Source organism: Pelodiscus sinensis, chromosome 18, assembly GCF_049634645.1.
Source record: "Pelodiscus sinensis isolate JC-2024 chromosome 18, ASM4963464v1, whole genome shotgun sequence".
NCBI lineage: Eukaryota > Metazoa > Chordata > Testudines > Trionychidae > Pelodiscus > Pelodiscus sinensis.
The window spans coordinates 35,072,818-35,098,076 of record NC_134728.1 but is presented as its reverse complement, the minus strand read 5'-3'; the positions used below and the strand labels follow the sequence as shown (position 1 = coordinate 35,098,076).

The 25,259-nt window shown below is 50.6% G+C and overlaps 1 protein-coding gene across 6 annotated transcripts in view; it reads right to left on the bottom strand.

Annotated features, from left to right (window-relative positions):
• RALY (RALY heterogeneous nuclear ribonucleoprotein) overlaps positions 1 to 25,259 on the bottom strand; it is a 221,553-nt gene that overhangs the window by 143,587 nt on the left and 52,707 nt on the right. For 5 of the 6 annotated variants that reach the window (XM_075901522.1, XM_075901526.1, XM_075901528.1 and 2 more), the window contains exon 2: positions 17,920 to 18,010. The gene's annotated coding sequence lies outside the window, so the exon portion shown is untranslated. Of the gene's footprint in view, positions 1 to 17,919; positions 18,017 to 25,259 lie in introns of those variants that run through there. The other variant, XM_075901524.1, reaches the window with a different exon arrangement.

Sequence of the window (25,259 nt, the reverse complement as noted above, 5' to 3'; positions counted from 1 at the left end):
AGAAAAGACAACTCTGGCTTGAGAACGACTTTACCTGCAATAGGATTTGGGGAGAGAGATTATGATTTGTAACAACTCCTAGGCCTGGTCTGAACTACAGCGGAAGGTCAAATTAAGATAAGCAACTCCAGCTACGTTAATTATGTAGCTGGAGTTGTTGTATCTTAAATCGCATTTCTGCACCTTCCACACAAAGGTAGGAGTACTAAATCCCAGCCAAAGCTGCCCTCAGCGTTCGATTTATGGGTCTGTACTAGATCCGCTAAACTGAACTCCAGAAGATCAACCTATGGAGTGTCAATCTTCTGCGTACTATAGACTTAGCTTTAGTTCTTAACCTTAGCTCATGCGTTTTGTTTTATATTGCTTAATAACTTACTTTGATCTGTTTGCTATCATTTGCAATGACTTAAATCCCACTTTTTATACTTAATAAAATCACAGTTTATTATTAAACCCATTGCAAATAATTGTTATGGGGGAACAACAGATGTGCATATCTTTCTTTCATTGATAAAGGGGGCAAACAACTTATGAGCCCTTTCTGTCTACACTTTCTGCAGATGCAGAGTGAGATGGATTTATCTAGGGGTCTGTGTCATATCCCTTTGACTGAGCCTTCCCAGAGCTGAGTGAACCTCAGTGTTTGTGTTGCTCTGCTATGGGCTGTGACCCCAACTCTGTGCCATTGTGGGGGGAGACCAGAGGCTCTGTCTCAGTAGGACAGAGTGCTAGGGTGCTCCAAAGAGCAGGGAGGAGGGCTTAGGGGTATTTTCAGTATAGCAAGTGACAATCTCACGGGGATCTCTGTGACCAAAGCCATCACAATGAGATCTTCTGTCTTATTCTTGATCCCTTTCCCACCAATTCCTAACATTCTCTTAGGCTTTTTGCTGATGCTGTACATTGAGTAGAAGTTTTCAGAGAACTACCCATGGTGACTCCAAGATCTTTTTCGTGAGTGGCAACAGCTAATTTAGATCAGACAGAACAGGATGGGGGAGTAGGCTGGGAGGGTGAGTTAACAATCGAACTGACAGGAAAAATGAAATCACAGCTTGATGCTTGCCTGGCCAATGCCAGGCAAGAGTGACTCATAAGCATCCTTGCTGAGCTAGGTTTTAATTAGGGATTTATAAGAAGATAACGTGGCAGCTTTACCAGTTTTGATGGAGTTTTCTTTATCCACAGGGGGCAGCCTGGGAAAAAGCGTAGGGGTGTAGGAAGAAGAAACAGACAAGTGGGTGATCAAAATTGCCATCAGCAAAGGCCCTTTTCCTCTCTCTTCCCCGTTCCAGCAGGCTAGAACATCTACTCATCTGTGACAAAGAATCTGCATTTCCTTTCCTATAAAACTTGCTTCCAAAGGTCAAATCAAAGCCCCAGATCTGTCCCTGGCGATTAGGGACATCGTGAATTCAGCCTTGCTGGATCTCTGACCTGGGTTACTATTGCACCTTTCACTCTTGTAATGAAAACACAATGACACGGTGTGGGAAGAACAAACAGTTCCCTCCCAAAAGCCCATGGGGGAGGGCGAACGCGAACGTCCTGAAGACGCCGAGGTAAGTAGCAGGAAGGAATCATAACCCGAAATCTCCTGAGCTCATAAGATTTCCTACGCGAGTGCCCTTTCTGCGCTGTCACATCGCAGCCTCGGAAAGGTCAGTGCCTGACGGAACAATCACGTACACTAATGGGAGGCTGCAGAACAGAGGCCGCAAAATGAGCAACTGCCTGGCTAATTCTTTCAAACCCCTAATTTCAAATCTGGCAGGAAGCCAACGTCAGGCTTGGTTTGTCACTGGCGACGGAGTCTGTCCATCTGCTTGTCTGTCCCTTGCTGCTCCCCACCACACCGTATTGCTTTATTTAATTTTCCAGACTCACACGTCCCATTCGATGCATCAGACAGTGTCCTGCCTGTCACATCCCATCAGGCACTCTGCAGGGCTGGCCTGCGAATGCGTCAGAAGCAAGATGCATGCAATGGGATATACAGAGAAAGAGACTCTTTATTGTAGGGGGGCTATTTTTTATTTTGGAGCTTACTGGGGGGCTCCCTATACTCACCAAGCCCCCTCTCTCTGGCCGCAAAAGCCTGTGAATCTTGCACTGATTATATAGAAAAGTGAACAAACAAAGCTGTATAGAAAAAAACCTGTTCATTGCTCTATTGCTCACATAGTACTTGTCACAGATGGAAGCACAGACAGAGCTCAGTTTGGCAGTTGGTTCTGGTTGAAGCACAAGTCAGTGAGACGCTGAGACTCCACTTTCAAGTAGGCTGATGACGTCATTCTGTGGCACAGCAGGAAAAACTTTTTATATATGTAAGCAGGGGCTGAACTGCTGCTTGCTATCAGCCAGCTAAAAGGAGAGAGTTGCCCTGGGCGTGGGTGTGCCCATTATAATTGTTTAGTCCTGCAAGATAATTAACTAACAACTGTTGAGATGTAAATACAGCTCATGCCAGGAGGGAGAGGGAATCCGAGGTGTGGCTATGTAAATCCAATTCAGCCAGGGCTGATGGAGGATCAGTGTTGGAATGGAATGTAGTGAATTGTAAATAATTTGGGGCTGTTGTGGGGGTCACAAATCGTGCTACCCCTAAATATGGAAACGGTAAAACATCACACCAGTGCTTGCAGGAGAGACACCATCATTGTAAGAGGTCTCCATGGAACAAGCCTTCCCCCTTTCAGAGTTGAGTGAACTGAGCTGGGGGAAGGGTTAAAGGGCTTGAGTCAACCTGCGTCACACCTGCCAGGTATGAGCTGTAAGACTGGCCCAACCAGTCTGGTTGTTCATTTTGCCTCTGTACAAACTGACTGCCCTTGAGTTCCTTTTCCATGAGCATGCATGTGCTTGACACACAGCGCCATGCATGCTCCCAGAAAGAGAATCCTAGAGCATGCCCACACCACTGCTTCTGGGACACAAGTTTTAAACTTGCCATGCACAGTTGAACTCACACTTGGATATAAGAGTCACGCTTGTGGAATCCACGTGCAGAACACCACCATGACTTACATGATCACCGCCCAGCGGAGAAATGCAGCAAGTAACTGAATAAACAAACTGAAAAAAGTTTTAGAGAATTTTAATTTAAGAATGTAATAGCATTGTCCTGCCCAGTCCAGCTTCAGGCTAGTCACTGCCTCAGTTTCCCCTCACACAGGTCGATTCTCCCAACCTTGGAGGTAGTGGTGAATGTGTAGAGTAGCCACAAGGCAATGAAGAGCAAGGATCAACAGTCTGGGTAGACAGGAAATAAAGACACATCTTAGGGTATGTCTACACTACAGATTTTTTTTGGAAAAACGGCTGTTTTTCTAAAAAAACTTCACTTACGTCCACACTGCAATCACGTTCTTTTGGAAAAAAAATCAAAAGAACAGAGGGTTTTTCTGACATTAGTAATCTTCTTTCTATGAGGAAGAAGCCTTTTCCCAAAAGAGCTCTTTTGGAAAATAGTGTGTGTGGATGGGGAAGAGGGAGTTCTTTCGGAAGAAGAGGAAATAGGAGAAAGCACAGGTGCCCTGGTGGCCACTCAGTCCATAGTAATCACAGCTGAAATGCGAGAGAGCATCCATTCAGCACGGACACTATCTTTCAAAATAGCAGATGGCTTTTTCGATGTGCTTCGGCAATGTAGATGCTCTCTTTCAGAAGAAGTTTTTTCAGAAGATCTCTTCCGGAAAAGTTTCTTCCGAAAGAAGCCTGCAGTCTAGACGTAGCTGCACTTTAACTCCATCCATGATGTGCCAGATCTCTAAGCTCTATCCCCACTTCACAGCAAGGACACACTGTCATGCCCAAATCTCTTTCCTCATAGAATCATAGAGCTGGAAGAGACCTCAGGAGTCATCAAGTCCAGCCCCTTGCCCAAGGCAGGACCAATCCCAACTAGATCAACCCAGCCAGGGCTTTGTCAAGCTGAGACTTAAACACCTTTAGGGATGGAGACTCCACTACTTCCCTAGGGAACCCACCCCAGTGCTTCACCTCCCTCCTAGTGAAATAGTTTTTCCTAACATCCAACCTAGACCTCCCCTACTGTAACTTGAGCCCATTGCTCCTTGTTCTGCCATTGGTCACCACCGAGAACAGCCTCTCTCCAGCCTCTTTGGAACCTCCCTTCAGGAATTTGAAGGCTGCTATCAAATCCCCCCTCACTCTTCGCTTCTGCAGACTAAACAAACCCAAATCCCTCAGTCTCTCCTCATAGGTCATGTGCTCCAGTCCCCTAATCATTTTGGTTGCCCTCCACTGGACCCTCTCCAATGCGTCCACATCCTTTCTATAGTGGGGGGACCAGAACTAGACATAATATTCCAGATGTGACCTCTCACCAGAGCCAAATAAAGGGGAATAATCACTTCTCTGGATCTGCTGGCAATGCTCCTCCTAATGCACCCTAATATGCCATTAGCCTTCTTGGCTACAAGGGCCCCCTGTTGACTCATATCCAGCTTCTCATCCACTGGAATCCCCAGGTCCTTTTCTGCAGAACTGCTGCTTAGCCAGTTGGTCCCCAGCCTGTACCAATGCTTGGGATTCTTCTGTCCTAAGGGCAGATCTCTACACTTGTCCTTGTTGAACCTCATCAGATTTCTTGTGGCCCAGTCCTCTAATCTGTCCAGGTCACTCTGGACCTTATCCCTGCCCTCCAGCATATCTACCTCTCCCCCTAGCTTACTGTCATCTGCAAACTTGCTGAGGGTTCAATCCATCCCCTCATCCAGGTCATTAATAAAGATGTTGAACAAAACCGGTCCAAGAACCGATCCAGGGGATTCCGCTAGAAACTGACCGCTAACCTGACATCGAGCCATTGATCACTAGCCGTTGGGCCCGACAGCCTAGCCAGCTTTCCATCCACCTTACAGTAAATGTATCCAATCTCCCTTAACTTGCTGGCAAGAACATTGTGTGAAACCGTATCCAAAGCTTTGCTAGTGTCAAGGTACATCACATCTACCGACTTTTCCGTGTCCCTATCCTCCTCTGTCTGTCTGTACCGATCTGCCTGCTGTCTCCTCTCGCAGTTCGGGTCTGTCTATGGTTAGACAGCTCCAGCAGCACAGCGTCAGTATAAACACGTGATTCTCAGCCCTCAGTGGCTTAGGAGCCGAAGCAGTGATCACTATTACCCCAACGAGCCGCCGCAGTGTGAATTCCCCCTTTCACTGACTGGAGTGCTGCGCCGAGACATTATTCTCACAGCAGAGACTTGAATAACTTCGTGAAACTGAAAACTGAACTGGTGAGTGAAAGTGTCCTGACTGGTTAGCGATTGGATTGGTCAGTAATTGAATCACACCGCGCTGCAATCGCCTGTGCTGCAAAGGGGCTGCACTAAGGAGCCACGTGTGGCTTGCAAGCCGCAGTCTGAGTGTAGCCTTTCCCTGTGCCGCTGGGTGGGCTCGCCTGTCAGCATACATGATCCACTGGACGCACTGGCTGATCGAGCGCCATCTCCAGGGTCCAGGGGCTGGGTTCACAATGGCACCCAGGGCGTGGATGCTGCCTACCCCTAAGAGTTAGTGATTCCGCCCTGATTCTAGTGTAGAGTCGGCCTCAGACTGCAAACTTCTGAGGGCAGAGACTGGCCCTTGTGGTCCTGGGAACAGAACAGGAGGAGGGCTCCAGGCAGTAGAGCAGAGGTGGGGAACCTAAGGCCCAGGGGGCCGGATGAGGCCCCCAGCTTGCCTGTGTCTAGCCCCTGAGGCTCAGGGCTTCTGCTGCCCCAGCACTGGGGAGCCCATACTGGCGCTCCAGCCTCCCTGCTGCCCCCTCTCCACAGGGCTGAAGCACACGAAGTCCAGGCCTGGGCCCCCCTAGGCTCTAGTGTGTGAGGGGCGTGTGGGGAGAGTCTTTCTGCTTCTCAGTGGGGGTCCCTCAGGGAGGGCTTGGGGTTTTTTTTCTTTTCACTTGTGTTCAGCCCCCGACTGATTTTCCTGTGTGTCGGTGCCCCCCCCCCAACCCAAAAAAGGTCCCCGCCCTGCAGGAGAGTAACATAATAATCATCCCTCCCGGCGTCGCTTATTCTGCCAACGTAACACTGAGGCAAACCGTGAGCAGTTCCGCTGGGCACCCTGGGCCGCTGGCCCCAAGGCGTTTCCCTGGGCTGCTCCGTAGCGGGCCTGTGCCTGCTGACTTGGGCCTGGGACGTGGGCAGTGGGGTTGCTTAACTGCAGTGTCCATCTTCAGGCTCTGCCCAAGCTGTGGGACTCTTCCACCTCACAGGGTCCTAGGGCCCAGGCTCCAGGCTAGACCTGGAAATCTAGACTGCCGTAGCCAGCCCCTCAGCTCGAGCCCCAGTGAGCAGGCCTGGGTGTCCAACTGCAGCGTGGAAAGACCCTTTCAGAGGGGCCGGAAGGACAGTCCCCGCACGCCAGCCCCCACAGCAAGCGCCCAGTCCCTGCTACACCTCCATCACGAACTCCTTACCCTTGTATAGGAATCACCAGCCCTTCCTCAGCTGTGTCTGGCCCAAACCGGGCTGGCCCTCCAAAGGGGCAGGCGCCCTATCACAAGGACTCACGACTGGCCGGCCTGTGGAAGGAACAAGACCTCATTCACAGAATCAGTCCTTCAATATAAATGAATCCCTCCGCTCTAACAATAACACAGGCTTTTTATTGGGCATGGTAAAATGAATGAGCCTGTTTATAAATCTGCTCTAGAATGAATGCCCAGAGCCAGCAAGGAACTTACACACTCGCATCATTGAGCTCAGATGTTCCCATTGGCTCTGTGTCCCATGTAGGCACCTAACTCCCACTCACATCAGTAAGGGTGTGTCTACACTACAACGTTAATTCGAACTAACAGTCGTTAGTTCAAATTAACTTTGATAGGTGCTACACATACAAACCGCTAGTTTGAACTTAATTCGAACTAGCGGAGCGCTTAATTCAAACTAGGTAAACCTCATTCCACGAGGACTAACGCCTAGTTCGAATTAAGTAGTTCGAATTAAGGGCTGTGTGGCCACTTAATTTGAACTAGTGGGAGGCTAGCCCTTCCCAGCTTGCCCTGGTGGCCACTCTGGGCACAACCAGGGAAACTCGTCTGCCTCCCTCCCAGCCCCGGAGCCCTTAAAGGGGCACAGTCTGGCTACGGTGCCCGTGCCAGGTGCAAGCCTGCCAGCACCCAGCCAGCAGACCCTGCACCTGGCACGGCACTAGCCAGCCACCCGCTGCCACCCAGACTTCCGCCTCTTTCTGGGACCAGGCTGACAGCTCACAGGAGCCTGCCTGGGGCCGCAAGAGGCCGGCGCCCGCCTGGTCTAGTGCAGAGATCGTGGACCTCATCCAGGTTTGGAGGGAGGCCTCCAATGTCCACGACCTCTGCACTAGGCACAGGAAAGTGGCTATCTGGTGGCCAGGCTGGCAGCTATCCTGCCTTAAAGGCCACATGCGAACCCAGGAGCAGGTTTACATGAAAATCAAGGTGGTCCAGTAAGACCTCCGACCCTGAGCCCTAAGCTTAGAACATAAGAACATAAAAACAGCCGTACTGGGTCAGACCAAAGGTCTATCTAGCCCAGAAGCCTGTCTGCCGACAGCAGCCAACACCAGCTACCCCGGAGGGGATGGACCGAAGACAATGACCAAGCCATTTGTCTCGTGCCATCCATCTCCAGCCTTCCACAAACAGAGGCCAGGGACACCGTTCCTACCCCCTTGCTAATAGCGCTCCATGAACCCAACCTCCATGACTTTATCTAACTTCTCTTTAAACTCTGTTATAGTTCTAGTCACAGCCTCCTGTGGCAAGGAGTTCCACAGGTTGACTATTTGCTTTGTGAAGAAGAACTTTCTGTTATTAGTTTGAAGCCTGCTACCCATTCATTTCATTTGGTGTCCTCTAGTCCTTCTATTATGGGAACTAATGAAGAACTTTTCTTTATGCACCCTCTCCACACCACTCATGCTTTTATAGACCTCTATCATATCCCCCCTCAGTCTCCTCTTTTCCAAACTGAAAAGTCCCAGGGTATGTCTACACTACCCTCCTAGTTCAAACTAGGAGGGTAATGTAGGCATACCGCACTTGCAAATGAAGCCCGGGATTTGAATTTCCTGGGCTTCATTTGCATAAGCCGGGCGCCGCCATTTTTAAATCCCGGCTCGTTCGAACCCCATGCCGCGTGTAGCTGCGCGGCACGGGGTTTCAACGAGCCGAGATTTAAAAATGGCGGCGCCCGGCTTATGCAAATGAAACCCGGGAAATTCAAATCCCGGGCTTCATTTGCAAGTGCGGTATGCCTACATTACCCTCCTAGTTCGAACTAGGAGGGTAGTGTAGACATACCCCCAGTCACTTTAGCCTCTCCTCATATGGGACCTGTTCCAAACCTCTGATCATTTTAGTTGCCCTTTTCGGTACCCTTTCCAAGGCCAAAATATCTTTTCTGGGGTGAGTAGATCACATCTGTACACAATACTGAAGATGTGGGCGTACCATAGTTTTATACTTCCCCTCCTCCTTCTTCCCCTGGCTTCCCCCTTCCAGCTCCCTCCTCCCAGGTTTCCCCCTTCCCCTCCCTCCCTCTCTCTTCCCCTCTCCCACCTGCTTTTCCCAGTCTCCCCAGAGGTTAATCCCCAGCCCACCCCTAGTTTTGTTAAATAAAGAGAGTTTCTATTTTTGAACACGTGTCCTTTATTTTTTACATCAGGAAGGGGGGCTAGGGAAGGGTAAGTGGAAGGAGGTGAGGGAGGAATGGGGCACGAGCCCCCAATGGGGAGGACTGGGGTGGCTCTGCGGGCTCCTCGGGGTGGAAGCTCTCCTGCAGGGCCTCCTGGATCCTGATAGCCCCCCGATTGACCCCCCAGATGGCAGCCTGCGGCAAGTGCAGCCGGGCTGATGGCCGAGTGCTGTGATGTGCCGAGTGTGGGCACTCAGGGCACTCCAAGACAGGACTGCTTTGCTGTCCCTCATCGAGGTAGACAAGCAAGCGGGGAACCCTGAGAACTGTCTGTCCAGGGTGGGGGTCGGGTCCCTTTAAGCACAGCCCTCGGCTAGCCTGAGACAGCAGCTCCACACCCTAAGTCCTAACCTGATGCACTGCCGGCACTGGTTCTGGCCAGCCTTAACCTCGGTTCAGGGTCCACTCAACATGGACATGCTAGTTCAAATTATCAAAACACTAATTCAAACTGGTTTTTAAGTCTAAATGCGCTCGTTCCAATTAGCTTCGTTCGAATTAGTGCTGTAGTGTAGACATACCCTAAGAGATCAGAGCTAAATAACTTGGGGGATTGGAGCCCACAAGCTTCAAGTTCAGGTGTTTAGGTTGAATTGAGCAAACAGGATAATCTACAGGCTGACAACGGGCAATGAGAAAAAAACACCACCACATTTCCTTTTCTGCACAAAGCTTGTTTTCCATTAGCTGCTTTCTGCCAGGAGTTATCCTGCTATACAGAGAAATGATTGAATTCGCTAACTTTCCCTTCCTGGGCTAAATAAGCAATTGTGAGGCAGAGAAATCTGTTCTATGCATGGGTGGAAAGAAACAGGGGGACTTTCACACCTGAGGGATGTGGAGCAGACTAAAATCTGGAACTGAAGTTTGCAAATGGCACCTCCTTTCCATGAGCCAAACTACTGCTAATAACCTTCTTTGTAAAACAGCTCCTTGCTACGGTTCTCTTTGAGTCCAGCCAAGCAAATTGAGGAGAGTTTCGTTGCCAATGACATAGTCTTTTACTCTGGTGCACGACGCGCCTGATCTAAAGTCAGTCCATGTTGAGATTACTCAGTGTTTCCAAATGGCTCTATTGTTCATCTTAGTTTTCTCAGTCCCCAGTCGTAGTCCCCGGCCTGTTTCTCACTGGACAAAACACAAACCCATTCCAAGCGGGTTACCGGCCTGAGAGCAGTCTGAGAACAATGCAGGCCTTGTTAGCCGATTCTTCTCCGCACAAGCCGCTGCAGGCGATTCTTGGACAGCGCCCACCTGGAAAGGATTCCAACTGCGTTCTTGCCTCACTGGCTTTTTTTTAAGGTCTAGATTAAAGGGCTCTCAGCATCTGAGGAACAAAACTCTCTATTTTTCACAGCCAGAGGTGAAGCGTCAGCGAAACTGCCCTGCCACTTGATCGATCCAGGGGATTATTTTTGAAAAGAAGCTGATTTTTCTATGCCAGTTTCCTCCTGCCCCTGGAGGCCACCCTTTCTCGAGTCATGCACAAAGTGCCGCCTGTGCGTGAGGCGCTGATGATTCACTGACAATTCATTAGCATCACTAAGGAACTACACACGGAGCTCAGCCTGTAGGAACCTGGATCCCACAGGGTCCTGAGCTGAGGGTTCTCCAACAGAAATCCCTGCTCTCCATGGGTAGGGCTTCTCCACAGTGTGTGACAAGTAGAGGGCCCCACTCTTTTTGGGAAATAGGCCACGAATTATGCTTGGACCGTGAAGTACCAATAACTGTATAGACGGACACACAGACAGCACCCTCATGCAAAACAAGAGTGAACTCACCTACCTATCCCCAGGTTCACTACTGCATTTTATTTCAGTGTTTTAAAAGATCCAGGGGGTTATTTTTCTGCTTTAACTTGAAAGAAAAATGCAGGGAAATTCCCCAATTCAACCACACAATTTTGGTCCTGAAAAAGCCATTTGGAATAAGCCTGGCTCCTTCTCCCCACCCAGGGCTAGTCGGGTGTGAGCAGCATTTTTCATGAGCCTCGTAGGCTAGACTAGCGCATGCAGGCTGGTTGCAGTCTCCTTCCTCTTTGAGTTTCCACAGGCAGGCGGATCACAGTGATGCGAGAAAAGACTCGAAGGGAGTGTGTGTGTGTGGAGGGGGGGAATACTTTAGACTTTGCATCCTTCAGACTTTAATATTTAGAACGAAAGCGAAATAGTCCCATTTGGCTTCCCCAGAGCAGGGGTTTTAAATCAACTCTACGTGTGTGCATGTGCACGTGTGTGTGTGTGCACATCGGTTCTCTCAGTCCCGCCAAACCAGCCACATCGTGCCATGCCACCACTGACATGCCATCCTGGTCCTTGCTTGCACAAAAATGAACCAGGGCAGAACTGGCCCAGTGCACATGTTTCTTAATAATACGCCAAATGCTGAGGTTTACAGCAGTGTAATTAGCATGCTAATAAGGGGATGTGATTGCCCAGCACTGTAATGAGACACCCCTAAGAGTCAATTTGAGCCCTTACGGTGAATTTCTGACAAATGCCTTTCATCACCTTATAAATCAAGGCCGTACAGCTCAGAACCTCTGACTAGAGTGTTGAATAATCCAAAGTGAAAGAGAAATGCTACCATGGTTGCTATTAGCAGACATGGGTGAAACAGTTCCAGTGAATAATACCAATAGGGGTGCGTCTAGACTGGCAAGATTTTGCGCAAAAGCAAGTGCTTTTGCGCAAAATCTTGCTGCCTGTCTACACTGGCTGCGAGTATTTGCGCAAGAACACTGACTTTTTACTGTACAAAATCAGTGGTTCTTGTGCAAATACTCTGACACTCCCGCTCAGGGATAAGCCCTCCTGAGCAAGTGTTCTTGCACAAGATGGCCAGTGTAGACAGCCAAGTTAATTTCTTGCGCAAGAAAGCCCGATGGCTAAAATGGTCATCGGAGCTTTCTTGCGCAAGAGAGCGTGTACACTGGTACGGAAGCTTTTGCTCAAAAGCAAATCTTTTGCGCAAAGGCACATGCCAGTATAGACGCTCTCTTGCGCAAATACTTTTAACAGAAAAACTTTTCCATTAAAAGTATTTGCGCAAAATCATGCCAGTCTAGATGCAGCCATACTGTGCAACGCAATCATCCTTTCTATCGGCAGGTCCCAGCGCTCTTCACAAACTTTGAGGTTCAACAAGGACAAGTGCAGAGTCCTACCCTTGGGATGGAAGAATCCCAAACACTGTTACAGGCTGGGGACTGACTGGCTAGACAGCAGTTTGGCAGAAAAGGACCTGGGGATTCCAGTGGATGAGAAGCTGGATAGGAGTCAGCAGCGCACCCTTGTAGCCAAGAAAGCTAATGGCATAATGGTGCTTGGTCCTGCCGTGAGGGCAGGGGACTGGACTTAATGACCTCTGGAGGCCCCTTCCTGTTCCAGTGTTCTAGGATTCTGTGATTGTCAAACGCCGCCCTTCCCCTAGTGCATCTCCCCCAGCTGCTTTGGGAGTGGAGTGTGCAGGCAAGGAGCTCCGCTCACCCAGCCCCCAAAACTGGGCAGACTGGAGAATGCCGTAAGTGGTACAAGTCACACATCAGCCCTACACACTATGGCGCCATGTTTTCAGGACTGTTCCCATTCTCTTGTGCCATGGGGTTAGTCAGATAAGGGAACGGAACAATGAGAGGATTTAGTTGTTCGTTTTGCCACTAACTGAATTATTGCTTCCGTAAGCTCCCAAAGAGCTACAGGAAATCCAGAAATAAGTCATCCTGTCCTCCAGTTTTACCGGTCCCAATGGCATCTTACCTTGGGGCACTGGAGAGTCTAAGACCCCAAAACCCCAAAACACCAAACCCTTCTTTTTTTCTGCAAAGGACTTTGACCTCTAACCCTACGGAACAATGAGACCAATTCTAAGACAAGAAGTTGTCCTGGGGAATTGCAAGCTTCAGTGGAACGAAAGAGGAAATGTGACTCGCACTGATCTTCACGGGTACGTGGAGGGCTCTCCACAACCTCACAGCCCTGCACTAACTCTGCTCCTACTGAAGTCAATAGTGAGCACTTGGAAAATCCACCTCTCCCCTGTTTAGTTCATAGAAAAATCAGAGAGTGAATTAGGGGATAAGAAAAAGACCTAAAACTTAAATGTGTCCAGCTAATCATCTGCTTCCCTGTCTTCTCTCATAATTTGTGTTATCCAAGTTTGGGTTCCCCATACCGTCCTGGCCGACAGAACGATATATGCTTAGAATTGTAACTTTCAAAAGCAGAGGGGAAAGCTAGACATGGATAATATACATTTAGGCTGAGTCTAGACTGGCATGATTTTCCACAAATGCTTTTAACAGAAAAGTTTTTCCGTTAAAAGCATTTGCGGAAAAGAGCGTCTAGATTGGTACGGAAGCTATTGCGCAAAAGCACTTTTTGCGGAAAAGCGTCCATGCCAATCTAGATGCGGTTTTGCATAAGAAAGCCCTGATTGTCATTTTTACCATCGGGGCTTTTTTGCGCAAAACAGTTTTTAGCTCTCTACAGTGGCCCTCTTGTGCAAATACATTTGCGCAAGAGGGCTTTTTCCCGAACAGGAGCAGCATAGTATTTGCGCAAGAACACTGACAATCTTACATTAGATCGTCAGTGTTCTTGAGCAAATTCAAGCGGCCAGTGTAGACAGCTGGCAAGTTTTTCCGCAAAAGCACCTGCTTTTGCGGAAAAACTTGCCAGTCTAGATGCAGCCTTAGAGAGAAGGCAGGGGAACGGAAGATTAGCCTGAAATATTTTAGGGAGAGGGCTATTTCTAAACACTAATCATGATCTTGTTACACGTGAAATCGCCCCAGAAAGTGAAAGATTGATAGGGCTAGTAACAGCACATCAGGATCCCAGCCTCCTGATCTATCAACTAGACAATTTTCCTTTGCTGCATGAGAGAAGTTTAACTGCTCCCGAGTTAGCCTGACTTCTGGAGAGGATGTCACGGTATCAGGCACTGTGGAGCAATAAGAATTAAATGGGACATGGCTCCAAACACACTTACCAACTTCCCCATCAGATGCACCCCAAACTGTACAGCAGTCCAGTGTCAAAATTATAATATTCTATCAGCTGATTATAATCACTTCCTGAGAACAAAGAATTGGGCAGGCAGCGAGTGCCTGCCAGTGGTCAAGGGGCCAAAGTATGAAGCACTTGCCCATCTCTTGCTGAAAAGCTACAGTTGCAGGGTGAGTGTTATAAATAGCAACTGATAGCCCAGGGATTGATATTAGGCTAAATTTGCTCTCAAGCCTTTCCTCAGCACTTCCATTCCTAATGTGCTGATGTTGTGTTCTCGTGGTTTATGACGTGGCTTATCAGTGCAGCCCTGGGACTGAATTGCAGCTTCGTAGTCACTGCAAATGCACCTGTTTTGCTACTGCAGATTCCTTTCGTGGACAAAGATCTCGCAGGCCCAGAAAGATAATTTGTCCAGAGAGTTAAGCTTTTCTTGACTGCCACACAACTCCGTTAACCCTTCTATTCCAATGACATCACCTCCGCCACACAAGACTTACAATAACCAGCTACAGGCAGAGCCTGACACATACATTCAAAATGCATCTTGATGTTAGACATGTAGATCCACTTTATATCCGCGGGCACCCGCAGCTGTGGATGCAGATATCTGCGGATCATTTTTGCAGATGCGAATTCAAATACCCATTTTGTATCTGTACAGGGCTCTGCTAAGGTCACCGGGAGGCCAGGGCTTACAGTGCTATGGAGTGCTCTACTAATCCCGAAAGGACAGGAACAGCCGTGGCTGATAACTGACCTGAACGAGCGATTAGAGTCAGGATTAATTTGTGATTAGTCCCTGTGATTGAGCTCAGACACACTATTGGTTTCTGAGCGGGGAGACAGAGAAGTGGGTAGTGCCCATGCAAGCTCATGTTAGTCTCCAAGGTGCTGCAGGACTATTTATTGTTTTGAAGGGTTTTTGTAACCATTGGCAGTACAACGAGAAGTCCTGGGGCGCCTCAAACTAGCAAATTTATTTGGGCATAAGCTTTGATGGGTATAAACCGCGCCACAAGGTGCATCTGGCAATACAAGAGCTACTTCAGTCCATGCACCCTTCCCCCACACCTGCCAGCTGATGGACATTCTCACAACCATTTCTAGATTACTAGACCTAACGGTCATAGAATCATAGAACACTAGGACTGGAAGGGACCTCGAGGGGTCATCGAGTCCAGTCCCCTGCCCTCATGGCAGGACCAAATACTGTCTAGACCATCCCTGATAGACATTTATCTAACCTGCTCTTCAATATCTCCACAGATAGAGATTCCACAGCCTCCCTGGACAATTTATTCCAGTGTCTGACTACCCTGACAATTATGAACTTTTTCCTAATGTCCAACCTAAACCTCCCTTGCTGCAATTTAAGCCCATTGCTTCTTGCTCTATGCCCAGAGGCCAAGATGAACAAGTTTTCTCCCTCCTCCTTATGACACCCATTTAGATATCTGAAAACTGCGATCATGTCCCCCCTCAGTCTTCTCTTTTCTAAAGTAAACAAACCCAATTCCTTCAGTCTTCCCTCATAGGTCATGTTCTCCAGACCTTTAATCATTCTTGTTGCTCTTCTCTGGGCCTTCTCCAATTTCTCCACATCTTTCTTGAAATGCGGTGCCCAGAACAGGACACAATACTCCAGCTGAGGCCTAACCAGTGCAGAGTAGAGCGGAAGAATGTCTTGCTCACAACACTCCTGTTAATGCATCCCAGAAATGTTTGCTTTCTTTGCAACAGCATCACACTGCTGACTCATATTCAGCTTGTGGTCCACTATACCCCCTTGATCCCTTTCTCCCGTATTCCTTCCCAGACAGTCGCTTCCCATTCTGTGTGTGTGACACTGATTGTTCCTTCCTAAGTGAAGGTCTTTTCACAACATCCTCTGGACACTCCAAATAATGGGCATTTCCATTACCCCTCCTAGAGAGCCAGAACGAGGGCGTTTTCATGACCCTTTCTGGAATAAAATCTTATTTCACTGGCTCTGAATTCTCTTTGGGGAGCGGTGACAAATGAAAGACACAAGGCTCCGCAGCAGGAGAGCTGACGCCCTTCCACAGAGTTCAGGAAGCCAGAAGGGCGGTGGACGTTCTGGGCTCTCCTGTTCAAAGCTCGGCTGCATTCAGGTCCCAAGACTTTCATGCTCGCTTCACTCAAGAATGAGAAAGGCCACTCTCCTCAGAGTTAGGAGCTCAGCAGGGTCTTGGCACCGACAGCTTATTACACCATAGTATTTTCCTTATCCATTGAGAAGAGGGTCTTCTGTTCCGCCATTTTGTTTATTCTGCCTTTATAATGGAACTTTTCAGTTCCATTTTGTATCGAAACCTGTTCATTAACACCATGGGGAAAGGTAGAATCTACTAACATGGAAGCAGAAACTGATTCAGCTGAAATAAGAACAGTTCTCAACCGTCCCCCTCAATTTTAGTCTCTGATCCTCATTTCAGATTTGCAAAACTGTAAGTGACTTTTTGTTCCTTAATTATTTTTCAGTTTTGTGGACCTCAGCATTTCTGCCTAGGGGTAGGAATGTGGGAACCATGGCATTCCAAGTAAAAAAAGTCTCCTTTGTGCTACAGCCATCTCAAACAAAGTCAATGGTACCAGAGTGTTGTTACTCCCATTGTAGCATCCATGATGTCCAGAGGTGCAGCTGAATTTTTGAGTGCCCATCTGAACTTTTCTGAGGTCCTTTCATCATTATCCAAAACATCAACCATCCAATGCAGGGCTCACTGGATTTAACAATTTATTCTTTCTCCCCGTGAAGGGTTCCCAAGGAAAACTCTGGCCCAGTCCCCAGCCAGAACAGATTCTTTGCAGGGTATCATAAACCTAACAGAATTTGAAAATGATGTCCTGCCTCTACCCGCCTAGCTAGGAACTGGTCATTGCTGACTGGGAAAAGGTCACTGTTACGAATATAACACCGCAGCCTCATTACCATGCAGTGTAACGAGAAATATAATTACTTTGGGGTAGAGTTATTCAGTCCCTATTCAAGCAAATCTCCATATGGATCAAATGCTGGGAGTTCTTTTCCATTTTTACACACACAAACGCCCAGTGAAGACATAAGAGGTTGCTGATGAAGGACCCTGAGGGCAGCTGTGTCTGAGTAGTTTGGGCTAAACAAACACCGAGGGATCATTCAGGAGTTCTCCTCCAGGTCCCACTGTGATAATGAGCCTAGGACCAGCAATTCCAGGGTATCATTCATCACAGCCCTGGGATTTCTGCTCCAAACTCTCCTTCCACCCCTGCACCACACACCCTCTTATCTAGCTATGCTGCTGCTTCCTGTCCAGTCTGGGGGTACTGGCTAGAGTGTTGGTTTCCCTCGGGCTTGGCACCGGCCCACTTTCCAAGAGGGACACGTGGCAAATCCCTCGAGTGCGGATAACCCTCGGCTGCCTTCCTGCAATTCCCCCGTGAGACCAGATGGACAGAGAGCGTCTCCCACTGCTCACTACAGCAGCATAGTGCACTGCAGCACAAAGGCCCATGGCAGCTGCCCCCAGAAATCCTGGTGTCACCCAGGCGTGAGTGTAGCACCGGGAGGACACAGTAACGAGGGCTGGGCATTGCCGAGTGGCAGGTTGCTGCAGTGTGGCAGCCGACGCCCCGGCCAGAGAAGGCAAACCTCAGTCACTACCATACCCTGCCCAATGGTCCCCACTGCTGAGTTCTTTATCTCCCCAAATGTGACGGGCTCCTTTAAGACACTGCCTCACTTTGAGGGAGAGCGGAGCTGCCTTGCCCCGGTGGGCGCTCTGGGAGGCCCCATGTCCCAGCCTGGCATGGCCCCACCGAGCTCCAGGCACCAGAGGGAGAGCAGCCCGTCTGACACCACACCGGACAGTACACAAACACTAGCAAGGCCTTGACTTACCCTGGCCATCCCCTGTGCCCACAGCGCTAGCCCTGCGGAGACCTGGCTCTCCCTGCGCACCAGCATTGCCAACCTTTGGCACGCACGCCCTGCCCCTAGGTAACCCGAGGTCTCGGGGATGTTTACATTCATGCGACCAAACACCTTCACAGACCTAGAAACCTGGTTAACCCTGGGAGCAGCCCCTCTGCCCCTGAGCACGTGGCAGCAGGAGCACACACACACAGTGCGGCCCACACGCGTCGGATTCCAGCGCGCAATCGAAGATACGCTCAGTTACTCACCGGGAATGGTGTCTGGGCTCTGTGCTGGTTAATCCCTCCTGTCACCAGTCCGGGAGCGGGCACAGTATCCCTTTATGGACTCGGCTCCGACCTAGAAGAATCAGGACACACAAATTGCTGCCTCTTGTGATAAGAAGTTAATCCAATACTTCCTAATCCCTCGCACACAAGGGTGGCTGCCTACAGTGGTTGAATGAAAGGATGCAGCAATGCCTGCTGCTGTTGTGTGTCTGCCACTGATCCGGCCCAGGACGTTTGGATCCCAAAGCACGAGCTTTGCAGTCTAAAGGACCAGTTCGAGCCAGGGAGGCCAGGCTGCGTTAGCATGGATTTCGCACGCAGGGAGAACCTGGCGGGGGCTGAGAGGAGAGTGCCCGGCTGTGGGGAAATACCATTGAACACACGAATGCACAGAGGACACTGGAGCCGGGCAGCCATTTTCCACTAAAACTATCCCCCTCTCCCCCCACACAGGGAAAATGGAAGATTCCCCACAGTGAAATATCAGTTTTGCTGAACTTTTCGACCTTCCTGGTGAGAAACCAAAATGAGCATTTTGTTTAGGGTTGACCCGAATCGCAGAAATGTGGGTGGTTGAGCGGAACGGAAGCCTTTTATTTCAGGTCACTGCAATATTCATCTGTGTCTGCCTGAGCGGCAAGGGTGTCCGATGGGCGTTGTCGTTCAGGTGCCTCGTGCTCTCGTTCAGCCCTGTGGGCCAGGCTCTCTGCCCGACTGCAACTCCCATGATGCAATCCACCGATTCCCATCTTTGGAGGCCTGGCAAGAAGTGCCCAGTGTGACACAGGCAGGACTGTATTCACGTGGTTTGCTTTGTTATGTCGCACGTGGCTTCTACTGTCCTGTGGTAACCCTGTGTGTGTGCCTCAGTTTCCCTGGACACTGCATAGCTAGACGGGGATGGGAATTCCAGGTGCAACTCACTGCGGGAGGCTGGCCAGGCCAGCACGTTCACAATGGCACAGGCTAACTGTAACATGAGCTGGGGGGTGCAACCAGGCAACACCTTTTGCCTGGGAAGCTGGGCAGAGGAGGAGTCAGGGCTGCCTGCAGGGCTGGGACTGGCTGCTGAGTGTTTGGGTGAGTCTCTGCTGACTTGGGATGCAGGAAGGGAGCCCAGGGCCCAAGATGGATGGTATTGACTGCTCCTGGTTCCTGTGCTTCAAGTCTGTCCTACGGTGTATCCCTGTGAACCAATAAACCTTCTGTTCTGTATTCACAGCGTGAATACAGCCCTGCCTGTGTCACGCTGGGCACTTCTTGCCAGGCCTCCAAAGATGGGAATCGGTGGAGTGCATCATGGGAGTTGCAGTCGGGCAGAGAGCCTGGCCCACAGTCACGTCCTGGCTGCGGATGGGGGTGCAGGGCCTGGTGGCCTCCCACCCCTCGGTGACACGCAGACAGGAGAGCTCCTCTCAGAGGCAGCAAGTAAAGAATTCTACAGCCAACAGCTGCACCAGCAGGAAGTCACTAGCTCATTCCTTGCTGTGGAGGGAACCTCCCCAGCTACCGAGCATGGCAGCCAGTGCCCCCACAAACTGCTTTCCCCTTGCGCGGGTCTCCCTTCCGCTCCGGCACAGCAGGGAACGGGTTGGGACCGAGATGTGTAGAATCCTCAAAGAGCTGCACTAAGAACCCGGCTTCTCCTGCTCTTCCATACAGAAGTACCTCAGTGAGGAGCCGTCCCAAAGGAACCCACAGGCCTATTCAGGTCTCCTGCCTGGCAGGTGCTAGTCTTTCAGCCCTGGAGCTAATCAGAGTATACTTTACTGTCCTGGGAGTTTGCTGGCATCACTGCAGCCAATTCTGAATGATGCTCGAAATTGGAGGGAAAACAAAACACTGCCACGCTACAGAGAAAAGAAAAGAAAATCTCCCAGACAAAGGAAACCCACTAAAATCTTCCGTTTTATTCTTGTTCTGGGCCCCCAAAGCACTTCCCTTTCCTTCCTGAATGAAAACAGCTATAAAAATTAAATATCAACTCTCCAGCCACCCCCCAACGCACACGGCAGGGCAGTAAATCACCGGGAGCAGATGGCATTCGAGGGAGGTGTGGGAAGGGAATGAAGGATGAAATCGCAGAGATACTAAGATCTATCACTGAGCTTTACAAACAGCAACTCATCCCCAGGGCTGGAGACCCACTCCTGTGGTGCCGGGGGGAGGCAGGGGACTGAGAGACGGTGGAGCAGCACCTCAGAAATGAGGGGATCAGAGACCAGACAGCCTCACTGCAGCAGGGCTGGAAGGCTTCATTCCCCCCATCTGTCCCACCCGGGGGGGAGTTGCCCCTGACTCGCCGTAACTCTCCCCTCGGAATCCAGCCATCTTCAAACAGTGGGGGAGATTCCCTGATGGCTGGGCGGAGTCAGGCTGGTCCCGGTGCCCTGCCCATTGGAACACACTGGAGAGCGGCCCCCTCAGGGATGCAGAAGGTCCTTGACTCACCAGAGCCCCCCACAGAATGGGTCCCTTGGGCCTGCCCTGTGCAGGCAAAACTGGTCTCCAGCCCAGGCTTGTTGGGTCCCGGAGAGACTGAATAAGAAATGAATAGCCGAGCGCTTGGATTGATGTTCCCCAACGGGGTCACCCCAGGCCCCGCTAGCCTGCTGGAGGTTTTACACATGGGACAAAGGTGACGCCCTCTGCTTGGCTTTCAAAGGGGAGCTCATCACGGGCCAGTTTGCCTGGGTTGATGGCTGGCTGCGGTTACCCCAGCTGAGGAATGGCAAAGGGCTGTAACATGCAGAGAGTGGAAAGCAAAGCGGTGATGTCTGGGAGTGGACACTATGGCCTGCACTAAACTACGAGTTTAGGTCGACCTTAGCTGCATCGTGTCGATTTTCCAGATGAGTCCGCACTGCCAATCCCTTTCTGCTAAGTGCTACATCACATCCGACTTCTCACTACCCAGTGTCCCAGAGGGACTCCAAGGAGACCAGGGGACTTCACTGCAAAAGGAAAGACACTAGAGGTTTCTGTATTGCTCTCAAGTTTCCAGGGACGTTGCACAGGAGGTCAGAGGTGGAGGGCAGATAAATTCCTTCTAGTCCCATCTCGTCAGCTTAAGAATTTGGGCCCTTTTAGATTACCCGGTGCCTGGCATAAAACATCCTCATTATTTGGTGGTGGATACAGCTAGAACATGGAAGAAAGGGGTATATTCCAGTAGGAAAGCCAGACTTTTGTGACTGTTCCCTCAAGTTTCATTGCCCTTGGGGTGCGGGAGTCTCCTGCCCCATTCAGGTAGCAAACTAACTAGGCTACTATATGGTAGCAAGATGTTTTGGAAGCACCACATTGCGCTGCAAGGTCACTTTCAATTTTGCAACTGCCTTCTACTTAATTCAGTTTAATGAATTCGATGCGATTCTGCAAGTTATTTCCAGGTGGGGCAGGAAGTGGAGAGACATGGAAAAAGAAATTCATGGTGGGGGGAAGGTTGCTTTTAGCATTGTAGAGCAGTTTTTAAAAGGAGGGCAACTTGGGTGCAAAGTTATGTCAAAAATCACAACAGCAGCATCTTGCGCCCAGTTTGCATTGATATAAAATAACAACTCAAGGGGAGAATCAGAAAAGGAGTTTTCGGCCGGTGTGAGTATCTCAGCCCTGGAGCAGTGGTTCCCAAATGGTGGCTCGCTTGATGAGCGCTGGTGCGAATATGCCAGTGCAAGCTGGGAAGCCCGTCCTCCCACCTCCAAGTGTAGCAGCAGCTGTCGTGAGACCCTCCTTGGCCCAAAGCACTTAGCGCCACGGACAAGAGACAAACCCAAACCCCAGAATCAAACACCCCTCAGCTTTGCCACCGTCTAGGTCCTGATCCAGACTCTGTGGCTGTCCTTAGTCTCAGCAGTGGGCTGCATGCAAATCTCAGATTCAAATTTCCCTCTTCCCCACCACTCCAAACACAGAAACACAGAGCTGGAAGGACCCTTGAAAGGTCATCTAGCCCCGCGGTTCTCATTCAGGGATATGCATTCCCAGCGGGGTACGCAGGGGTCTCCCATGGAGTACAGCAACTCGTCTGGATATTTGCCTCATTTGATAACTGGCTACATAAAAAGCACCAGTGAATTCAGAACAGACTAACATTTAATCCAGGCAATGGCTTATTCATACGGCTCTCTACACCACACACTGGAAGATACGTACCATCTTTATATTCAGAAAGATTTATTTTAGAATTATATGTTAAAAATTAAAGCGTCAGCGTCTGTAACGCGTCCGTATTTTATGTCTGATTTTGGAAGCAAGTAGTTTTGAAGTGAGACGTAACTAGGGGGCAGGCAAGACAAAGGAGACTCCAGCAAGGGGTAGAGTCGTACGGAAAAGCTGAGGCCCAAGCTAACCCATCCTCTCACGCTGAGACAGGCTTCCATGTGGCTTTGAGAGAGTTGGGTCTGCCCTGGAATTCTGCAACACAGGCTCAGCTCCACGCATGAGCCTCCTCAGACAGACCAAGCTCCTGTTCCCTGCCACATCCTCAGCGGGCATCCCCGACAGAGACAGAGGAGAGCGGAGAGAGAGTGAGAGGCAGGAGGGGGAGAGAAAGGGAGAGTGAGAGGCAGGAGGGGGAGAAGAGAAAGGAAGAGATGGGGAGAGAGGCAGAAGGCGGAGGAGAGCTGAGAGAGAGGGGGGGAGGCAGTAGGAGGAGGAGAGAGAGAAAGAGACACGGAGTGAGAGACTGGAGGTTCAGGAGAAAAGACCGACATGGAGGAGAGACCTGAAAATCCCGTCTTACGATGGGCTAATTGGCTAGTTTATAAATAATTGCCACTGACCCAGATGGAAACAAGGGCAACTGTGCTGCTGCATTAAACAAATGTAGATGCAGAACAAAGCATCGTGCACAGGAGGAGAAAGGGGAGGCTGGGCCTGCCTCGGTTTCTCACACAGGAACCGGGCAGGAGAACAGTCTGGCCTTGGGTTTTCTCATTATAGGCAATATACGGCAATACAGGTCTAAAGGGCTGATTCTTCAAGGTGTGGGGTGCCTTTACCCCCAGTGGAAGGGGAGTCCAGAATCCTCTTGGATCAGACCCTGGACCTGCACCACTTCCTCAGTCTGGTGTTTTCAATCTGCTTGTGGTCACTCACCCGACTTTCAGATTCACTTGCTTGTCCCCAACAACTCCATCCCGTGCTTTTCATTTTTCCTCAAAGCCCAGAGAGATCCACCCCTGCAGGGTCTCAGACATGTGTTTCTTGGCTTCATTACAAGGCAGGTTTGTGCTAAAGACCAGACTTTGCACTTTTCCATGCAACAGCTGCAGCAGATCCTTCTGCTGCCAAACCTACTCGGACTGATCCCTTCCAGATGTGAGTTGCACTGTTAGTGCAGATGGGTGCCTTCCATGCCTCTGGCACCTCATGCCAAACAACCAGTGTAACAAGCAACCCCTCCTGAGAGGAAGGGCAGCCACTCTGGTAGAACGAGCCTACTGTCTAGCTGGCTGAGCGTGGAATGGTCAGAGGAACAGCAGGATCCGAATCCCACTGCTGACACCAGCTCCACCAGGTTATGAAACAACTCACTTAGGGTGAAAGTCTTCAAACCCAGGTGCCAAAAGAAACAGAAGTGGCCTGATTTTCAAAGCTGCTTAGCACTGCCATTCCGGCTGCAGTCACAGGGACAGACTGGCCGTTGCCTTGCACCTAGTGGAGTCAATTACACCAGGCAACATCCATGTAACTGCTACTGCTCTGATCAAGTCGCATTTTAACATCCCCTTTGCACTGGTGTAAGGTTCTGGGAACTGGAGAATCTGGCCTAATGCTGGGAAGCACCTTGTGCGTGAAAAGCCCGTCCCAAGAGCTGAGCACTGGCATGCTCACACTGCGCAAAGGGGGCTTCTCCCCCCGAGTTCTGATGCCACATCCCTGCTCCCCCCTCTCCCGGCTTAGGGATTTACAACCCCTGAAACGTCCCAATGCAGCCCACGCGCTGCTCTAGCCACTGCGCCAGCTCTGCTGCTGAGAGACTCCGGTACAGGCTGGACCTCTCTGGTCCGGCAGCCTCGGGACCTGACTGGGAGGGAATTTGCCGGACCAGAGGAGGTCCCCTGCCACCGGCTCCCCAGACCACCTTCCCTCCCCACTGCTGGCCCCAGCTGTCCCCCACCCCCGCCAGGCTGCTAGGCTGCTGTGGCCCCGGCAGGCCGGACTGCTTCCCCCTAGCCCTGTTATCAGGGCTGCTGCATCCTTGGCCCTGCTACTGGGGCTGCCACAGCCCCTGCTGCGCTACCAGGGCTCCAGCACCGGTCCTAGCCCCAGTCCCGCTGGGCTCAAAGCCGCCAGCCCGTTTGCCACTGGGAGTCCCCAGGACCCAGCCTGTCCTGCCAGACCACGGATGTTGCCGGATGCGGGAGTTCTGGTTTTGGGACGTCCAGCCTGTACCACAGACTTAGTGCGATAGCAGTACCGGTCGGGGAGCCCTTCCATCCCATGGCCTTCCCTGAAATATTGTTCAGGACAGCAACGTGGCAGGGGCAGCAGGGCACGGCTAAATCATGTCGAGTTTCTCACATGGGCTGATGAAATCCTCACCTGGGGGCAGCCCATAATTGCCTTTTAAAATCAAATTAGGGACTTGAGATTCTCACGTAGCCTGCAGCATTAACTCCAACATCCCATTCGCACCTGAACCGAACTCTAAAATATTCCCGTACTGCGCACTGGGCCCGATGGGAGACTAGTCATCTCCTGCCCTCTCTTGGAGACGGGGGAGCAAGCTTTCAGGAAACATCCGAAACACAGCAGATTGCTCAGATTCATGCCATGCCATACTCCTGTTACAGGCCATGGCTGGCCTTACCGTGAGGCAAACTGAGGCGGCCATCTCAGGTGCCAGACTGGGAGGGGAAAGGGGGCACCACTAGGACCCAGAGTGAGGAAATTGTGTCTGCTGCTGGTGCAGCGAGGGGTGATGGGGGCGTCATTTGAGCTGCCCGCCTCAGGTGCCAAAATGTTGTGGGCCAGCCCTGTTACAGGCCCTCCATTTCCCCTCGACGGGAACCCATTTCCACAACACCCTGGAACGTTTGCCTGGAAGGGAGGGAGAAGTCCCCATTCTGTGCCCACTCGGACACTTGTTCATCCTGTCTAGAGCGGGCGCTGAGGTAAGGCACCATGCCTTGGGACAGTCCATACAGCACCTGCCCGGGAGCTGGGCGCTGAGGTAAGGCACCATGCCCTGGGACAGTCCATACAGCACCAGCCCGGGAGCTGGGCACTGAGGTAAGGCACCATGCCCTGGGACAGTCCGTACAGCACCATCCCGGGAGCTGGGCGCTGAGGTAAGGCACCATGCCTTGGGA